This window comes from Ursus arctos, unplaced genomic scaffold (assembly GCF_023065955.2).
Source record: "Ursus arctos isolate Adak ecotype North America unplaced genomic scaffold, UrsArc2.0 scaffold_22, whole genome shotgun sequence".
NCBI lineage: Eukaryota > Metazoa > Chordata > Mammalia > Carnivora > Ursidae > Ursus > Ursus arctos.
Genome location: NW_026622897.1, coordinates 44,386,346 through 44,405,332, shown reverse-complemented (window position 1 = coordinate 44,405,332; position 18,987 = coordinate 44,386,346).

Genomic DNA, 18,987 nt, shown 5'->3' with positions numbered 1-18,987 from the left:
CATTTTCATAAGTCACTAAGAAAAAAATATGAACCTGAGTGAAAAAAATAGGTAAAGAACATACAGTCGTAATTCACAAAAAGACCACAAAACACATTTAAAATGCTTCATGTCCTTCGTATTTAGGGAAAAGCATAAAAATTAGAAGAGATTTTAAATTGATATATCAAGTACTAATGGTGAAAACTTTGTGAAAGGTATCAAATCTATCAAATATTTTAAAAGGCACTTGTCTTTGATGTATTGATTGAACTTCAACTCCCAGGAATTAATCCCAGATAGATATAGATATGTAGAGATAGACACACACACACACACACACACACACACACAGATATGTTATATATATATATCCATTAATGCAAGACTTATTTATAAGATTGCAGTTTATCTATACCACAGAATACTAAACAATTATTAGAAAAATATAAGGTACATGTGCATATTCTTATATAAAAAAATGTTCAAGTTACAATGTTAAGCATAAAAGTAAGGTTGCTAAAGAGTTTGTATAGTGTGAGCCTATATTGTATGTATATTTATATGTAATTGTGGTAGAGGGGTGTGTGTGTCTGTGTGTGTGTGTGTGTGTGTCTGTGTGTGTGTGTGCATGCCTGTGTGTAAAAAATTTTGACAATGTTGATCATTGGGAATTGGGACTAGGCTTAGGGAGGGAAATTGGACATTACCTTTCATTTTTCCTTTTTTATCTTCTATATACAACAGTGGCCTCACCCACAGTGAACTATTTATCCAGTATCCTCTCTCAGTAAATGAGAGAAATAAAGACACAGGAAGGGACCTGTGAGGTGATCTGCCTATAATTGCAAAAATGAGCACAGGTTAGAGATGATCATGACACAAGGGATAGAAATGTACCGATTCCTAAATGATGTTAGCTCTTGAGTACCTCCTGTATTGTGGACATCTCCCTAGAAGGCATGTAATTCTAGTGTGTAATATATTATTCTTAACGCATGGCCTTTAACACAAGCCAACTACTTTGCTTCTTAAATTAAAAGCGGCTATCAAGTAAACTTGATTTTAGTCAATTTTTACCTTAAGCACTGAATTTAGAACCTGACATCTACGTACAGTTTGTATTTTTTTCTCTTTCTCTCTCTTTTTTTTTTTTTTACAATTCTCTCTCTCTCTTTTTTTTTTACAATGAACCACTTCTGTAGACTGAATGTTTGTGTTCCCCCAAAATCCCTATGTTGAAAACTAATCCCCAATGTAATGGTATTTGGAGGTGAGGCCTTTGGGAGATAGTTAAGTCCTCATGAATGGGATTAGTGTCCTTATGAAAGAAGCCCCAGGCAGCTCCCTTGCCCCTTCCACCATATGAGGACACAATGAAAAGGCAGACATCTATGAACCAGGAAGCCAACTCTCACAGATGCCAAATCTGTGGGCACCCTGATCTTGAACTTCCAGCCTCCAGAACTGTGAGAAATAAATTTCTATTGTTTATAAGCCACTGAATTTACAGTATTTTTTAATAGCAGCCCAAATGGACTAAGACAAGCATATAACATTTTTTGACTATAACCTAGTTTTTGTAAATCTATTAATATTAAAGCAATTCACAATTATAACTTGGTAATAATAATGACAGCAACAATGTCTGTTAATATGGACAAATAATTCATATATCTGGGCAAAATTCTCCTTAATTATAAAATAAGGAGGTTGTATCACCATTTTTCAAACATTTAAAAATGTATAAACATATTTTAGCTGGTAGTTTGCCTATTCCTACTCTGGAGTCTCCAGCAGTGGTTCTCAAAGTATGTTCCTTCAGTCAGCAGCATCAGCATAAGCTGGGAATTTGTTAGAAAGCAAAATTTCGGGTCATACCCCAGACCTACCAAACAGAAACTCTAGGTTTGTGGCTCAAGAATCTCTATAAGCAGGGCGCCTGGGTGGCTCAGTCATTAAGCGTCTGCCTTTGGCTCAGGGCGTGATCCCGGCGTTATGGGATTGAGCCCCGCATCGGGCTCCTCTGCTGGGAGCCTGCTTCTTCCTGTCCCACTGCCCCTGCTTGTGTTCCCTCTCTCACTGGCTGTCTCTCTCTCTCTCAAATGAATAAATAAAATCTTAAAAAAAAAAAAAGAATCTCTATAAGCAAGTGTCCATGTGATTTTCATGTAAGCTAAGATTTGAAAACCACTGCTCTAAAGGAAGAGAAGAAACTGATAGCTAAGGCTCCCACAAAAACAGGAAGAGACAAACTCCAGAGTATAGATAGAAGAATTAGCCTTAGAGAGAAATAATATAGAAAATAAGGAGAAAATAACTGCAGCTGCATGTGCGATCATTCTAGAGTGGAGGCTCAAGCCTGAGACAGAGGCCAGTTGAGCAAGGGGCCATCTGACCAACACCTTAGAATTAATCTTTTTCCTCTTAGAAACTCTAAAAGCTTTTAGACGTTGGAGCAAAAAAACAATCTAAACCAAACCAAACCAAACCAAAACAAAAAAACACAGCAACTTGGCTTTAAATTCCTTTTCTGCTGCTTACCAGTGGTGTGACCTTGGGCAAGTTATTTCTCTGATACAGAGTATTCCTCTGTAAAATAAATAAACCTACTTCACAGGGATGTTGTAATGACTAAAATAAATAAGGTGTGCAAACTGTTTGACCTAGTACTTGGTCCATACTAAATGTAAGCGGTAGTTTTTAGTGTAAAGAAGGCTGAAATGACAGAGGAAAGGAGAAATATAAAAAGATGTTATCATTACTCTTGACTAACTTAAAAATATCTAGAAGATTCCCTGTTTGTAAACTTTGGACTTCCCTAGGATTTCCAATCAGCCCTGAAGGGGATTCTCTGGAAGTTTGATTATCTCACTATAAACTTTGAACTGATTTCATATCATTGGAATCCCTTGTAACTTCTCTGTAGTTTTTCTGAGATAATATTTTAAATTTTAATTTAAAAATTACAAAGCATGTCAGAGCTTGTCAAGATTTTCCACCAAAGTATCCCCCAAAGCAGAGGCGAATGTATTTATTACCCTTGAAGGACATGAATAAAATGGAATTCTTTAATGTCTCATTTGTTATCTTTAAAATTCACATAAATGCTAAATTCAAGTTGACAATATCTCTGTATTTGTTATAAAGTAATGTTTTATATTACTTACTGACCACTAGATTTTATAAGCTAAAAAGACTGCGCACTGTTTATCCCATGGCTTCAAGTACCCTCTGGCATACGTACTACTTGCATATGCTTAGGGGTACCTTGCTTCAGTTCACAACATAGAAATAGATCCCATTTAATTCCTGATCTTCATATCAGCCTTGAAGATATTGTCATCATTCCTTTGTATCTAGTGAGAATACAAGGAGCTTTTTTCCCTATATTTTCTTCTAAGAGTTTTATAACTTCAGGTCTTATGTTTAAGTATGTAACGTATTATGAGTTGATTTTTATGTATGCTGTGAAATAAGGGTTCAATTTCATTCTTTTTCATGTGGATATTCAGTTTTCCCAACATTATTTATTTACTTATTTATTTATTTATTTATTTTAAAAAATATTTTATTTATTTATTCGACAGGATAGAGACAGCCAGCGAGAGAGGGAACACAAGCAGGGGGAGTGGGAGAGGAAGAAGCAGGCTCATAGAGGAGGAGCCTGATGTGGGGCTCGATCCCATAACACCGGGATCACGCCCTGAGCCGAAGGCAGACGCTTAACCGCTGTGCCACCCAGGCGCCCCCCCCCAACATTATTTATTAAATAGACTATCCTTTCTCCATTGTGTTCTTGGTGCCTTTGTCAAATATTAGTTGGCCATACATGTGAGAGTTTATTTCTGGGCCCCTCTGTTATGTTCCATTGGTCTATTTCTGGATTTTATGCCAGTACAATACTGTTTTGATTATTAGAGCTTTGTAATATTATTTGAAATCAAGAACTGTGATGCCTCTAACTTTGTTCTTTTTGCTCAAGATTGCTTTTGTCTATTCAGGGTCTTTTGTGATGCCAAGTGAATATTAGGATTATTTTGTTTTGTTTATATTTCTGTAAAAAAGTCCTTGGAATTTTGATTCAGATTGATCGAATCAGTACATCCCTTTAAGTTGTATGAACATTTTAACAATATAAATTCTTCCAATCCATGAACATGGAATATCTTTCCACTTACTAGTGTCTTCTTCAATTTCTTTCACCAATGTTTATAACTTTTAGTGCACAGATCTTTCACCTCCTTGGTTAAATTTATTTCTAAGTATTTTATTGTTTTTGATGCAATTGTAAATAGATGTTTTCTAAGTTTCTTTTTCAGGTATTTTGTTAGTGTATAGAAATGCTGCTGATTCCTATATGTTGATTTTGTATCTTGCAACTTCACTGAATTCATTGAATAGATTAACAAGTTTTTTGGTGAAGTCTTTAGGATTCTATTTATATAAGATCAATTCATCTGTAAAGAGAGGCAAATTTAACTCTTCCTCTCTGATTAGATGCCTTTATTTATTTTCTTGCCTAATTGTATATGCTAAGACATCCAGGACTATGTTGATTAGAAGTGGTCAAAATGGGCATGCTTGTCTTATACCTGATCTTAGAGAAAAAGATTTCAGTTTTTCACCATTGAGTATGATGTCAGCTGTGGGGTTGTCATATTTGGCCTTTATTTTGTTGAGTCATTATGTTGAGTCACACTCCTTCTATACCTAATTAGTTGGGAGTTTTTACCATGAAAGAATGTTGAAATTTGTTAAATGCTTTTTTTGCAACTATTACAATAATTATATATATATAATTGAAGTATAATTAACATACAGTGTTTTATTTGTTTCAGGTGTATGATATAATGATTCAACAATTCAATACATTACTCAGTGCTCAACCCAACAAGTGTACTTTTAATCTCTTTTATCTATTTCACTCATTCCTCCACCCAATATTAATTTTTCCAATCTGTTAACATGGGTTATCTTTCCATTTATTTGTTTTATCTTTCATTCCATTAGTGTGGTGTACCACATTTAGATTTGTGCATACTTAACTATCCTTGCTTCTCAAGGATAAGTCCCACTTGATCATGGTGTATGACCATTTAAGGTACTGTTGAATTCCATTTGCTAGCATCTTGTAAGACTTTTTGCATCCGTGTTCTTTAGGGATATTGACATATAATTTTATTTTCTTGTAGTGTCCTTGTCTGACTTGGGTGTCAGGGTAATACTAACATTAAAATGACTTCGGAAGTGTTCCTGCCTCTTCAGTTTTCTGGAAGAGTTGAGAAGGATTGATATAATTCCTCTTTAAACATTTGGTAGAATTCACCAGTGATATCTGTTTCCAGACTTTTCTTTGTTGGGATATTTCTGATTACTGATTCAATTTCCTTAACTTGTTATTGGTCTGTTCAGATTTTCTATTTCTGCATGATTTAGTCTTAGTAGGTTGTATGTTGCTAGAAATTTATCCATTTTTTCTAGGTTATCCAACTTTTTTGTGTATAATTGTTCAGAACAGTGTCTTATGATCTTTTGTATTTCTGTGGTATTAGTTGTAAAGTCTCTTGTTTCATTGCCGAAAAAATGAAACTTTAATTATTTGAGTCTCTTCTCTATCTTCCTTAGTTACACTATCTAAAGATTTGTCTATTTTATCTTTTCAAAAAACCATCTTTTAGTTTTGTTGATCTTTTCTCTTGTTTTTCTAGTCTCTGTTTCATTTCTGACCTCATCTTTGTTATTTCTTTCCTTCTGGTAACTTTGGGCTTAGTTTGTTCTTCTTTTTCTAGTTCCTTAAGGTGCAAAGTTAGGTTATTTATTTGAGATCTTTCTTTTTTTCTTACTGTAAGCATATATTGCTTTAAACACCCCTCCTGAAACTTCATTTGTTGTATCCCATAATTTTTGGTATATTGTGTTTTCATGTTTCTATCTTCATTTGTTTCACAATATCCTTTTTTTTTTTCTATTTTGACTTATTCTTAGACCTTTTGGTTGTTTTGGAGTATGCTGTTTAATTTCCACATATTTGTGAATTTTCTAGTTTCCTACCTGTTATTGATTTCCAGTTTCATACCACTATGGTTGGAAAAATTTTTGTTATGTTTTCAATCTTCTTAAATTTGTTAAGACTTATTTTGTGGCCTAATATATGATCTGTCCTGGAGAATATTCTATGTGTGCTAGAGAAAAATGTACATTCTGCTGCTGTTGGCTTAAATGTTCTGTATTTATCTGTTAGATACATTTTGTCTAAAGTATAATTCAAGGCCAATGTTTCCTTATTGATTTTATGTCTAGATGATCAATTCATTGTTGAAGGGGGGGAATGAAGTCCACTACTAGTATTGCATTGTTGTTTATTTTCCTTTTCAGATCTGTTAATATTTACTTTATATATTTATATATTTATGTGCCCCAATGTTATATATTTATATATTTATGTGCCCCAATGTTAAGGTGCATACATATTTACAATTGCTATTCATCTCCTGATGAATTGATCTCTTTATTATTATTATTATTATTATTATTATTATTATATAATGCTCTTTGTCTCTTATTATGGTTTTTGACTTAAAGTCTATTTTGTCTGATATAAGCATAGCTACCTCTGCTTTCTTTGAGTTTCCATTTGCATGGAATATCTTTATCCATCTTTATTCACATTGACCCTATGTGTGTAGAAGTTATGAATCCCTTGAAGGCAGCATATGCTTGAGTCTTTTCTTTCTTTCTTTTTGGTTCATTTAGCCACTCTATGTCTTTTGATTTTAGAATTAATCCATTTTCCTTTAAAGTAATTGTTGATAGGTAAGGACTTACTGTTGCTATTTTGTTAGTTGTTTTCTGACTGTTTTATAGTCCTTCTTCTCCTTTCTTGCTGTTTTCCTTTGTGATTTGATGATTTTTCTGAAGTGGTATGCTTTGATTCTTTTTTCTTTATTTTTTGTGTATCTACTATAGGATTTTGTCTTTAGGTTACCATGACACTTAATAAAACATCCTATAGTTAGAGGAGGCTATTTTAAGCTGATTATAATTTAACTTTGATTGCATACAAAAACTCTACCTGCTTACTTCACCCCCTCCACACACGCTACAATTTTTGACATTGCAATTCACATCTTTTTATATTGTGTATCCATTAACAAATTATTGTCACTATATTAACACTTTGTCTCTTAACTTTTATGCTAGAGTTAAAAGTGATTTGCACATCCCATTACACTATAGAGTCTTCTGAACTTGACTATATACTACCTTTTACCAGTGGTTTTTAAAATTTTTATGTGTTTTCACGGTACTAATTAGTGTCTTTTCATTTCAACTTAATGAACTCCCTTTAGCATTTCTTGAAAGGCAAGTCTAGTGGTGATGAACCCCTAGGTTTTGTTTGTTTAGGAAAGTCTTTCTATTTCCTTCACTTCTGAAGGACAACTTCTTTGGATAAAGTATTCTTAGTTCTAAAGTATTCTTTCACCACATTGATTTCATCATCCCAATCTCCCCTAGCCTTCAAGGTTTCTGCTGAGAAATCTCCTGATAGCTTTATGGAGGTTCCCTTGTATTAGCCAAGTCTCTTCTCTTTTTGCTTTCAAACTTCTCTCTTGGTCTTTGATTATATTGTGATTTTGTGAAGACCTCTTTGGGTTGAACCTTCTGGGGACATTAGAGCTTCATACACCTGGATGTCCAAACCATGCTCCAGATTTGGCAAGCTTCCAGCCATTATATCTTGAAATAAGCTTTCTGCTTTTTCCCCTCTCTCTCTTTTGTTATTCCTGTAATGTGTATATGGGTCTTTTTTATGGTATACTATAAATCCTGTAGGTCTTCTTCACACTTTTTTTATTCTTTTTTCTTTTTGTTCCTCTAACCGCATAATTTCAAATGACATGTCTTCAAATTTACAGATTCTTTCTTCTGCTTGATCATGTTTGTTGTTGATATTCTCTATTGCAATTTATATTTCATTCATATTCTTTAGCTCCAGAATATATTAACTCCTTTTTTTTTAATGATTTATCTTTGTTGAGCTCGTTTTGTTCATGTATTGGTTTCCCAATTTTGTTGAGTTGTCTGTCTGTGCTCTCTTGTAGCTCACTGAGTTTTCTTAAAATAATTATCTTGAATTATTTTTCCAGTAATTAAAAGATATCCATTTCTTTGGAGTCAGTGACTGTAAAATTATCTTGTTTCTTTAGAGATGTCACCTTTCTTTCTTTCTTTCTTTCTTTCTTTCTTTCTTTCTTTCTTTCCTTCCTTCTTTCCTTCCTTCCTTCCTTCCTTCCTTCCTTCCTTCCTTCTTTTTTTCATATTTCTTGTGGCCTTGTGTTGATGTCAGAGTATTTAATGAAAAAGTCACCTCTTCCCAATTTTGCAGACTGGCTTTGGTGCAGAAAGAACTTCACCTACAGGTGAGTGTGAGGGCAGCAGCTGAATGCTGTGTGGCAGTTCTGTCTCCAGAGAGGGTTCATCAGTGCAGTCTCTATCAGCTGAGGACAACATCATTGAAGACTGCAAAGGTCCTCAGTAGCCAAAGCTGAAGTGGTGGTGAATGCTACTGGGATCTTCAATAGTGATGGCTTCCAGCGTCCTCCTGATTTTTTTCTTCCTTAGGGGATGTCATAGCCAAGGGGATACCTCTTGGCTCCAGATCTAGCTCATGGGTGCATTTGCATTGGCAGTGGCACTGGTGTCAGATGTGTGAACACCTGTGGAGTAGCTGTGGAGTCAGGTTCTAGAGAATGAGCATATATGCAGTCTCTAGGGTCTGGTGTGTATACACAACTGCTAAAGCAGTGATTCCAGTTTCTGTAGTTCAGGCATTTATGGATTGATTGTGGATCTAGGGTCTGGAGTACAGGCACACATGGAGCAATAGCAGCTCTGGGGTCTGGGGTGCAGGCAAGCCTGAGGTGGAAATGTCTGGTGTCTGAGGTGCAGACAATGTGGTGTGGTCATGAAGCCAGGGTCTGAAGCTTGGATGTGCGTGGAGTAGCTCCACCTCTGGGTTCTGGGACACGTGCAGAGTTGGGAGAGGTGGCAGACTTGGTCCTTGGCTGGTGCAATAGTGGCTCTTTCTTTTTGTGCAGCTATTCTCCATTATTCCATTGTATTTCTGCATGCCCCTAATTAGACTTGTGAGCCCTCCCAGGGCTATTTTCCTTCATGGATAGCTATCTATTTTTTTTTATAGGGACAAAGGCTGGTATCTCCTACTCTTCCATCTTGCTGATGTCTTCCTCACACACACACTTCTGCTCTATGAACAGCCTCCTCCCTATGCTTTGCAAAAGTGTTTTCAAACCTTTTCACTCCCTTCAAACCTCAGATCTTCCACCATCTCTGTTCCTCTTAGTAGATGAATTTGCCTTCAACTCTACAGAGAAAATAAAAGCTATTACACAAGAAATCCTCAACTTTTGCATCAAAATAAATTGAAAATAAAAACTAATGACTGCCCTCGCCCTCTTTTTTTCCTCCTGCTACAAAGGGGGTATCACCTTATTTACCTAAGGTCATTGCTTCCATTTGCATTCTGTATCCTAATCTTCCTACTCTTTCAGGAGCACTAGCAAATGTTCCTCTCTGCTCAGTTCTGTACCCTCCTCTCTACTTTCTATTGACAATTTAAATATGTTCAAGCTTCTCTCATCTTAAAATATATAAAGGAAAAACCTCTTAATCATAATTCTATATGAAACTACTGCCCTGTCCCCTTCCTTCACTCACAACCTGTTTAAGAAAGCCATCACTTCACCTTCTGTCCATTTTCTCATTTTCTGCACCAACTCTGACTCAATATATGGCTTATGCCTCACCACTCCATAAAAATGGGCATCATAACCAGTACATCATTATCTAATAATCACTTCTATATTCTCACCCTACCAGACTTCTTAGCAGATTCCAAACATCTGAGCTTTCCCCCTTCTTGAAACACTGAATCCTTGGCTTCTATCCTCAGTTTGTCTTATCGCTTCAACTTTTCATCCCCTTTACTGGCTCTTCCTTTAGTCTCAGATTGTTATATGCAAGATTTCCTCAAGCTTCAAATGTAGGTCCCCTTGTTTTTTCATTCCACACTTTTTTCTAGGTTTTCTTTGTTCATTCCCATGACATTTATTACCACCCCATGACAAGGACTTCCCAATCTTTCTCTAATGCACATCCCTTCTCTGAGCACCAGGTCCATTTATCAAACTGCTTGTTGAGTAATTGAATATGTTACTAGCATTTCACATTCACTACAGTCACAAATAAACTTTGAATGTCTGCCTGAAACTTCATCCTCCTCCATTTTTTCCTATTTTGTTGAATAACACTTCTTACAATCCAGTTTCATGTCAGAGACTTAGCAGTCATCTTTGACAATATCTTTTCTATACTTCAAAGGACAAGTCAATTATTAAGTCCTACTAATTCTCCTAAATATTTCTAGAATCTGGAGGTGCCTGGGTGGCTCAGTCAGTTAAGCATCCGACTCTTGATTTCGGCTTGGGTCATGATATCAGTGTCCTGAGATCAAGCCTTGCATCGGATTCCATGCTGACTATGGAGTCTGCTTGGGATTTTCTCCCTTTCCCCCCACCTATGCATGCACACTTGTTCTCTCTCTCAAATAAATAAATAAATAAATATTTTTAAAAAATATTTCTAGAAACTGTATTATTTTCTCCATCTCCACAGTAAAGGTCTATAGTCTTCACATAGGTTACTTCAGAAGCCTCCTAAATGTTTCCCTCCATATAATCTCAACCCCCTCTAATTTGCTTTTGACCTATAACTCTGAAACTAATATTTTCTAAATATATATCTGAACCATACCATTCTGTCATTTACAAGCTTTGCTAGCTTCCCAGTGCTGTTTAAATACAGTCCAAAATAATTAGCAGGATTTTCTAGGTATGGAATGAAGCGTGCTTGATTTAGAACCAATTTCCACTTCATATTTCATGTTCCAGTCAAATTGAGGTTGTTTCAATTCCTAGAAAATACCATGTCCCCCTTGTAACTGTTATTCATTAAGTCTAGAATAATGGTTCTCAACCAGATGAGATGTTGTACCCCTGCCCCAGGACATTGGTCATTATAACTGGGGCATGGGATGTGATTGGTATGTAATGGGTAGAGATCAGCAATGCTGTGAAATCTCCCACCTATGCACAAAACAGCTCCTCATGACAAAGAATTATCCAACCCAAATGTCAGTAACACTGACATTGAGAAAACCTAGTCTGGAAGGTTTTCCCTTTTACTTGTACCCCACGTGACCTCCATGTCTAGATGAAATATACTTACCTATTCTGTCTCAGCTTAAATGGCCTATATTCAGAGAAACTTTTCCCTGACTTTGGTCTATAGGTCAGGTCCACCTGCTAAATATTCTTTCTTCATTTTTGTAGACTTATTGTAATTTAGAACTAGTTACTTACTCATTTTATACTTGCTTTCCTTGCCAGGTTTCTTGTCTATGAAGTTAGGAATTGTGTTTAACACAATATCCTTATCATCTAGCTAGCCATTCAAAATATTTACTAAATGAATGGATGAATAAATAAAGTTATTATATAGATAAAAAGAATGCTAGGCTTACAACACCACGAAAAATCCTAGCTTTGCCATTAATTAGATGTATCCCTGAATGGGTCCCTTAACATTTCATTGGGCTTCATTTTCAAATATGTAAAATAGGAATAGTAATTCTTACTACAAAGATTTTTATGAAGATTAAATATTTTGATGAATTCTTAAGTATTTTGCATAAGTATTAGACTTTTTAGGTTAAAGCAGGACTTGACACAAGTACATAGGAGTGAATATTATGAAACAAAGACTTAAATATATATCTTTTTACCTGAAGATTTTGTTTACAGGAATTTATGAAAAAGAAATAATTAAGCAAAGATTTAGCTCTGTGGATTTTTATCATTAGTTAAATAAATCAATGGAAATAATAAAATTTAAAATTATAATGGCACATATCTCATAAGGAAGATATGTATATGTTTAATATAAAAATTATTTGAAAAAATGATTATACATGATTATATATATGCATGTTTTATACACATGTACACATGTGTATACATGAATACAGAAAAATAAACAAATAACAAAATAATAAAAATAACAAAAATACTGATACTAGTTATCTCAAAATTATGGAAGTAAGGTAATTTAAATTTTCTTTCTTTTGAGTTTCAGAATTTTCTAATTTTCCTACAGTGAGCAAGAATTTTAAGATTAAAAAAATGAATGAGGAAGAGCACTTAGCTTAGGTCTTCTTAGGAGGAGACTGTAAGAAATTGCTGTGTTATAAAGAATAAGATAAAGTCCTTGCTTTTTAGAGGTTTTCAAATTAATTACAAAAAATGAAATACCTAGGTAGATAACTTAGATAACGAAAAAAGTAAGAGCAAGATAGATCATGATCAAACATTTAAAGAGCACTTGCTATAACCCAGGCTTTCCATGCATTAATTCATGAAATCTGCAAAACAACTCCATTAGATATGTTTCAACATACTCATTTAGTGGGTGAAGAAACAGAGGCTCCTAGGGGTTAAACAAATTGCAAGGTCATACAGGCAAAAAAAGAAAGAAAGAGAAAGTAAGAAAACTCAAAATAATGTCCTGCTACCTTCAAAACTTAATGTACTTTCCACCAGGTACTTACAAGAGATACACTGAATCAAGTGGAAAACCAGAGAAGGTGTGATCACTCTAGAGTGAGAGTACCTAGAGGAATTAACACTTCAGCTAGCTCAGGAGGATAACTAGGATTTCAATAACTAATGATGGAGGAGAAGGCATCAGGAAAGCCATTTCCTGCCAAAGGAACATCATGAGCAAAAGTGAGAAGTAAATGGGCAATTCATAGAGTTTGGGGATTGGCAGGCAGATTGATTTGACTAGAATAGGTTAGAAACAAGAAATGTGCTTAATCAATGAAGAGACTTGAAATTTATTTGTTAGAACTCAGAGAGCAACAGAAACAAAAGTGAGGTTAGAATACTAAAAAAAAAATAATAACATCATGACATATTCGAAACATAAGATTAATTTTACAAGTATAGTGAATGACTGACAACAGATCAGTCTGTGCTGCTTTTGTGTTCTTGGAAACAGAGAAACTGAGAGGTAGAAGGAACCTTGAAAAGCCTGGTAGAAATCCCTTCATTCTATAGATGAGAAAAAATTTGGCCGAGAGAAAAGAGATTGGTTGTCCAATATCATACCACTTTACTATAACTCAGGTCTCCTGAGTCCCAGTTCTGTGCTCTGTTCCAGGAGAAGGCAGCACCTGGCACTGTGTGCTTCTCCTAACAGCTGTATGAAGTGTGTATTATAATCACTATTTACATCAGCAGTTACTGCGGCTCAGAGAAATTAAATAGCTTGTACAAAATTATAGACTAAAAGCTTATCTTACTCAAGAAACCATGACCATTTTGTGAATAGAAATATTGCCTTACTCTGCTATTGTGTCCACAGTATCTAGTACAAGTTTCATAGATGCCTGGCATAAATCAATCAAATATCAGCCAGTAATTATTATTCTTGATCAAGATCATACACACAAATTTTATGGACATAAAACACGAGGGGACTATAGCAGGGAAATAATTTAGAAGGCCATAAATTATCCATTTCATTACGTACCAGTTCTAAACTTGCTTTTGCTAAGAGTTTTACCTTGATTATAGATCACTGGCTGCCACTAATAAATTAAAACTGTTTAGATTTTGAAACTCATATTTCACACCAAGACACAAATTCATCTAATTTACAAATTCAGATATCTATGGGTAGCATTTCTTTCCAGATTTACTGAAACTACTAAATAATTAGACTTTAAAACTGAGTATGATCAGAATTAAAGCTTATTAATGTTAAGTCTTCTTCATCTGGCAAAATGCATGTGAAAGAGTTCAAAGTTGGCCATGTCTGCAGCTGCTGCTTTCCTCTCAAACCTGCCAACCATTCTTCCTAATTTTGGGTAGGGGTGTCTAGGCATGAGTAACATGGTCATTAAGGGTAATGTTTCATCTTTTGTAAGAAAATTTGCCTAATAAACAATTTATCTAAAATAGAAGCCCTTTGTGCATGAGTTTTTGCATCTCTTCACGTACCTTAAAAATAAAACTAAACAAATTCAAAATGATTGTTCGATGGGAGGTATATAGACAAACAGGCTAAAATTTCCTTTAAGTGTTCAAAGAGGGATAAATTAGAAAGACACAAAAGATAGAAAACAATGCAATTATCTACAAATGGTATAAGTTTAATAAATACTTATTACATTAAAAATTATTGTAGGCAACTTGGATAAAGTGTCCTTAAAACTCATAAAAGATATCATACTAAGTGAGCAAGTCAGTGTGAGAGACTGAGTATACAAATGGACAATGGATAGACCACGTAACAACAGACCTCTGATCTACAACCTCTGCATCAACCAGCCCAAAATATCCAGGACTTGGGCAATGAATGCTGGCGTCCCGAATTTTTGCTCCTGCTTCCAGCATAGGATCAGATAAAACCAAATATTCTCCCTAATCACATAGGACGTCTGGCACCTCTAAATTCCCCATGCCAACAAGCTTTAGTCAGAGCAGATCTGAAGACTCCTCTTTCTTCCACTATGAAGTATTCTCATTCTACCTACTTTCCATTTCTGCCACACCCACATGACGGTGACTGACTCTCTTGCTCTATAGCAAGCTCTGAATAAATATCCTCTGCTTATTCTCATTTGAGCAGTCTTTATTCAGGTCCACAAATATTTGCAGAAAGTGACAGTTACTTTTATGTAGGATGATCATTTGTCCCAATTTATCAAGTTTAGCATTGGGCTTTGTCCCCTTTGTCCCAGTGTAATTAGTAACACCCCATTTTTCTTCTCAAAAATGTCCTTATTAGAAAGAGAAATTACATGGGTACCCTCAATTTAGGTAAATTGCTCTTTAGACAAAGGGGTTAACAGGCAATTTGGTGCCAAGTAACTTGACTTAGAGCAATGGCAGGTGACAATAAAAAGTGGACTGGGCCATTAGATAACTAATTTTGTGTATTATCATAAAATCAAGTTAGGGGCGAGGAGTAGTCTACCTACTATATCTGATTTTCTTTGATGGGATTTCCAGCTTTAGTAAACATGAGATGGGATTTTAAGAAGTGTCCTCCTTTCCCCTTGAAGTATTCCTGCCACCCCTGCAGGATGATGCAAGAGTTGCCATAGCAAATACTTCTCCCACGCTGCTAGACCTTCCCATTGCAGGCTAACTTCTGTTCCGTTTCCATTTTCCTCTCTCTCTCTGCTACATAGTAAGTCACTCTAAGATGAGATTTCAGACTGTAACATTCTCCCTAGTTTCTTTTCTTTGAAAGCAATTTGCTGCCTGCCTCTGTTCCGCAACCTACGGTGCCTGTCCAGAGATGACCCCTGAGGTCAGGGATGTAGAAAAATGCGGCGGACAGGAGACAAGACCAGCAAGGCTGGAATGAGTCAATGGAAAGTAAGGATTCTTCAATTTGCTGATCTCAAGTGTTTGTTTTCAAGGGAAACAATGAAGTTTGTAATCTACCTGCCCAACTTAACATAAATGCATGGCTTTTCCCTAAAGAGTAGCACATTTTGGGCAGAGTGATGTAGGTTCAAGGGCTTCAAAGTCAGAAGTACTTAGGCTTAAGGCCATAAGGTCCAAGATGGTTGAGACCATTTCTCTTCTGCCCAGCACTATAAACCAAGAGTGGAATTTGGCAGGTACAAAATAGGTCTTAGTTTCCTAAATGTCTGATTGACTTGGAATCCACCAGCTGCAAGTACTATGACTTTGGTAAGTTACATAATTTCTCTGAACTTCAGTGTCCCCATGTGGAAAGTAAGAAAAATAAAGCTACTTTATAGAGTTGCTGTGCATTTAAATTAAATAGGGTATGGAAAATACCTCACAGATGCCTGGCCTGTAGTACACATTTGATAAATAGTCACAGCTATTGTTCTTGTCACTGTTACTCAATAGGTCACGTTGAGGAGAACTGTAATGAATAGACCTTTTAGTAAATGCTTCCAACAAAAAATTCTGATTATTTACATTTGGTTGCCTCTCAAATGAGACTACAACCTGCTTAACTGTCACTCACATTTATGAATTTTTTAAGTTTGGAGCATCTGCACTGTGCTAAGAATATTCTTGAGCTCTGCTAGATTTCATACTGCTTTTTCAATGTTCTAAAAACTCCTAATTATGAAAAGATTAATAAAAAATTTTTTGGCTGTCTGTGGGTGTTGCTTGATTCTAAACCCTAGTCAGAGCAAATATGGCTATTTCAGTCTCATTACTAGAAAAGTAAAATAAGGATATTTTGAAAATAGATATAACACAGACCTCCTGTTCTTCCTAACTTATACAGTGACAAAAATCGTGAATGACAAATAGACTTCCTGAAAGAGGGAGGCTAATTTCATATATTCAAGCACATATGCATATATACTATAAATACCTATAAATCTGTGTGCATTCATTAACAAAGGTTTATTGACCACCTACTAAGTGCTTTTTGTGCCAGATACTATAGTAGGCATTGAGTATATAGAGTGAACAGAACAGACATCTTCCTTTCTTTGTGGAGTCGGTTTCTTTGTTTCTCTCTTGCTCCTTGGACACGACACATACACACAGCTCCTATAAGCCCATATGCCTATATGTGTGTGTGCATGTGTATATAGAATATACATATAAATATGCCCTAGTAGCCAGGACTATATGACATGAATTCTCAGGAGAGTTTGGGGGTGGGCGGGCAATAAACTCAAAGAAAAGGTGGGGCTTAGTAACTATGGGGCATTACCTCCTTATGTGTTTAATTATTTACTTTAAATCTATTTTTCTCTTGCCTTGCTCCAGATAGTATTTAAGGTAGACTCCGCCAGATGACAATGAGCTCTCCATTTCCATTTGGGGAGGGGAGGCCTGAAGGACAGCTAGGTCATGACCATGGCTTGCCGGTCAGCTTATCTTTGTCAGAAGCACATCTGTATTAAACCTTGCATACACTATCAGGAAATAACTGACGCTTTAAAAACGATGCTTCTATTTACACTGCAAGTCTCCATTACCATTTAGAAGGTCTCACGATATGCTAGGAACCATGCTGAGAGGTTTTTAAGCATTATCTCTAATCCTTACAACAACTTTATGTGGTAAGAATTCTCTCAATTTTAAATACAAGAAATAAAGTTTGCATGATCTCAAACTCATTATACACAGTATTAAGAGTTTGAGCTTCATAATTCAGAGCACAGTTTAAGTTCTGGATAATAGTACTTCACAGCATTTTTACAAGGAGTAAATGAAATAGTAAACCCTTGGTATATGTTTGTAAGCAAGGTAGGTCCTATTATTAAGATCAGAAGCATAAACAAATAAAATGCTTTGATTTGCTCATTATTCTTCTTCCCTATTGCAAATACTGACCAGTATTCAGTTTCTAGCTATGCTAGGTCCTCACATAGGTAAGTATGGCTTTTTAAAGTATATATATTATATATTTATAATGGTTTGTGATTATTTGAGTTTGCACATCCAAGACTGAATAAAGGACATGCAAAAATATATATGACCCACTTAAAAAAAACGTAAAAATGCACAGATCATTCTCAAATGTATATAGGCACTAAATTAATACATGTAGAAATCCACTTTTATTCCTTCTACAGTTAAAACCTTGTAAGTTAAATATTACTGTCCTGTCTCTTGAAAATGTTTGAATGAATGAGCTTCACTTATTGGAAACCAGTCATTGAAAGCATGAATTTAGGAAACTGCATAATTTTAAATTTTCTCTTGAGCATTCGTTGCCCATGGGTGGTAACCTTAAAAAGCTTGTAATGTGTCCTTTTGGAATAAACAGTTTAACAATTAAATGGTTTTACTCTTCTCTCAGGGTAGCAGTCCAATTATGCTTACTTCTTCCCTGATGTACCTTTCATCAGCCACTAAGTATCCAGAAACATCTAAGAAGTAAAATATATCACTATCTCTAACAGGCCCATTAGCATGATCATTTTCTTGGTCCCTAAGATTATTTAATTCCAATTTTCACCAAGAGTTAAGTGCTGCAGTGTAATATAAAGAGGACTAGACACAACGTCAGAGATTTGTGACTAGGCCTTTATCTTCAATTGCTTGGATATAAAATAAATAATGGGGGACAAGGAATGGAGATGAAAAATAGACAAGATAATTTTTGAAGTCCTTATCAAACACAAGGTTTCATGTTCATGTATTAACAGTCCCAGAACCACATGACTGAAAGGGCACGTTGAAGGTTATTTAATCTGTTCCTACAATCTGAAACCAATTCAGACCTAAATGTAATTTTCCCACTTGCCTTTATAAGCTATTCTAAATTTTGAAGTCAGTAGTCTCCAAGACCCTCTCTGTGAGCTGAGCCTTCTTATGCCTCCAGCCTACTTTCTACCAGTCTCCAAAAGTGCTTTCAGTTCCAGGAGGCTAATCTGCTCACTTTACCCATTCCACCTTGTAACTGGATTTCACGAAACTTCTCCTACATTTTCATCTCTTCAGCTACTATCTTAGCTTAAATCTTCATCATTTCTTACTTGAACCATTGTAATAATATCATACTGATCTTCCTGGCTTTGGTCTCACACCACTTTGTACATCTTTACACTGACTTTCACTTTAAGGAAACAAATCTGCTCATATCATTTTTTGAGGTGGGGCTGGGGAGGGGTCCTGCAGTTCTTCATAATCTGTTAAATAAGATCCAAATGCCTTCTAGGTCTTTGACTATTTCCCCTCACCATTATTTTTCTATCTGTATCTTCTGTTTGGATACACTCTAGTTTTCTATATATAGTCTCTTCCTAGGATACTCTTCCCTCCTTTTTTATCTCATTCTTTCCCCACTATGCTATGCTGGGGGAGACTTTGCAGGGCTAGCCCAGAAAGAATATAGGTTATTTAT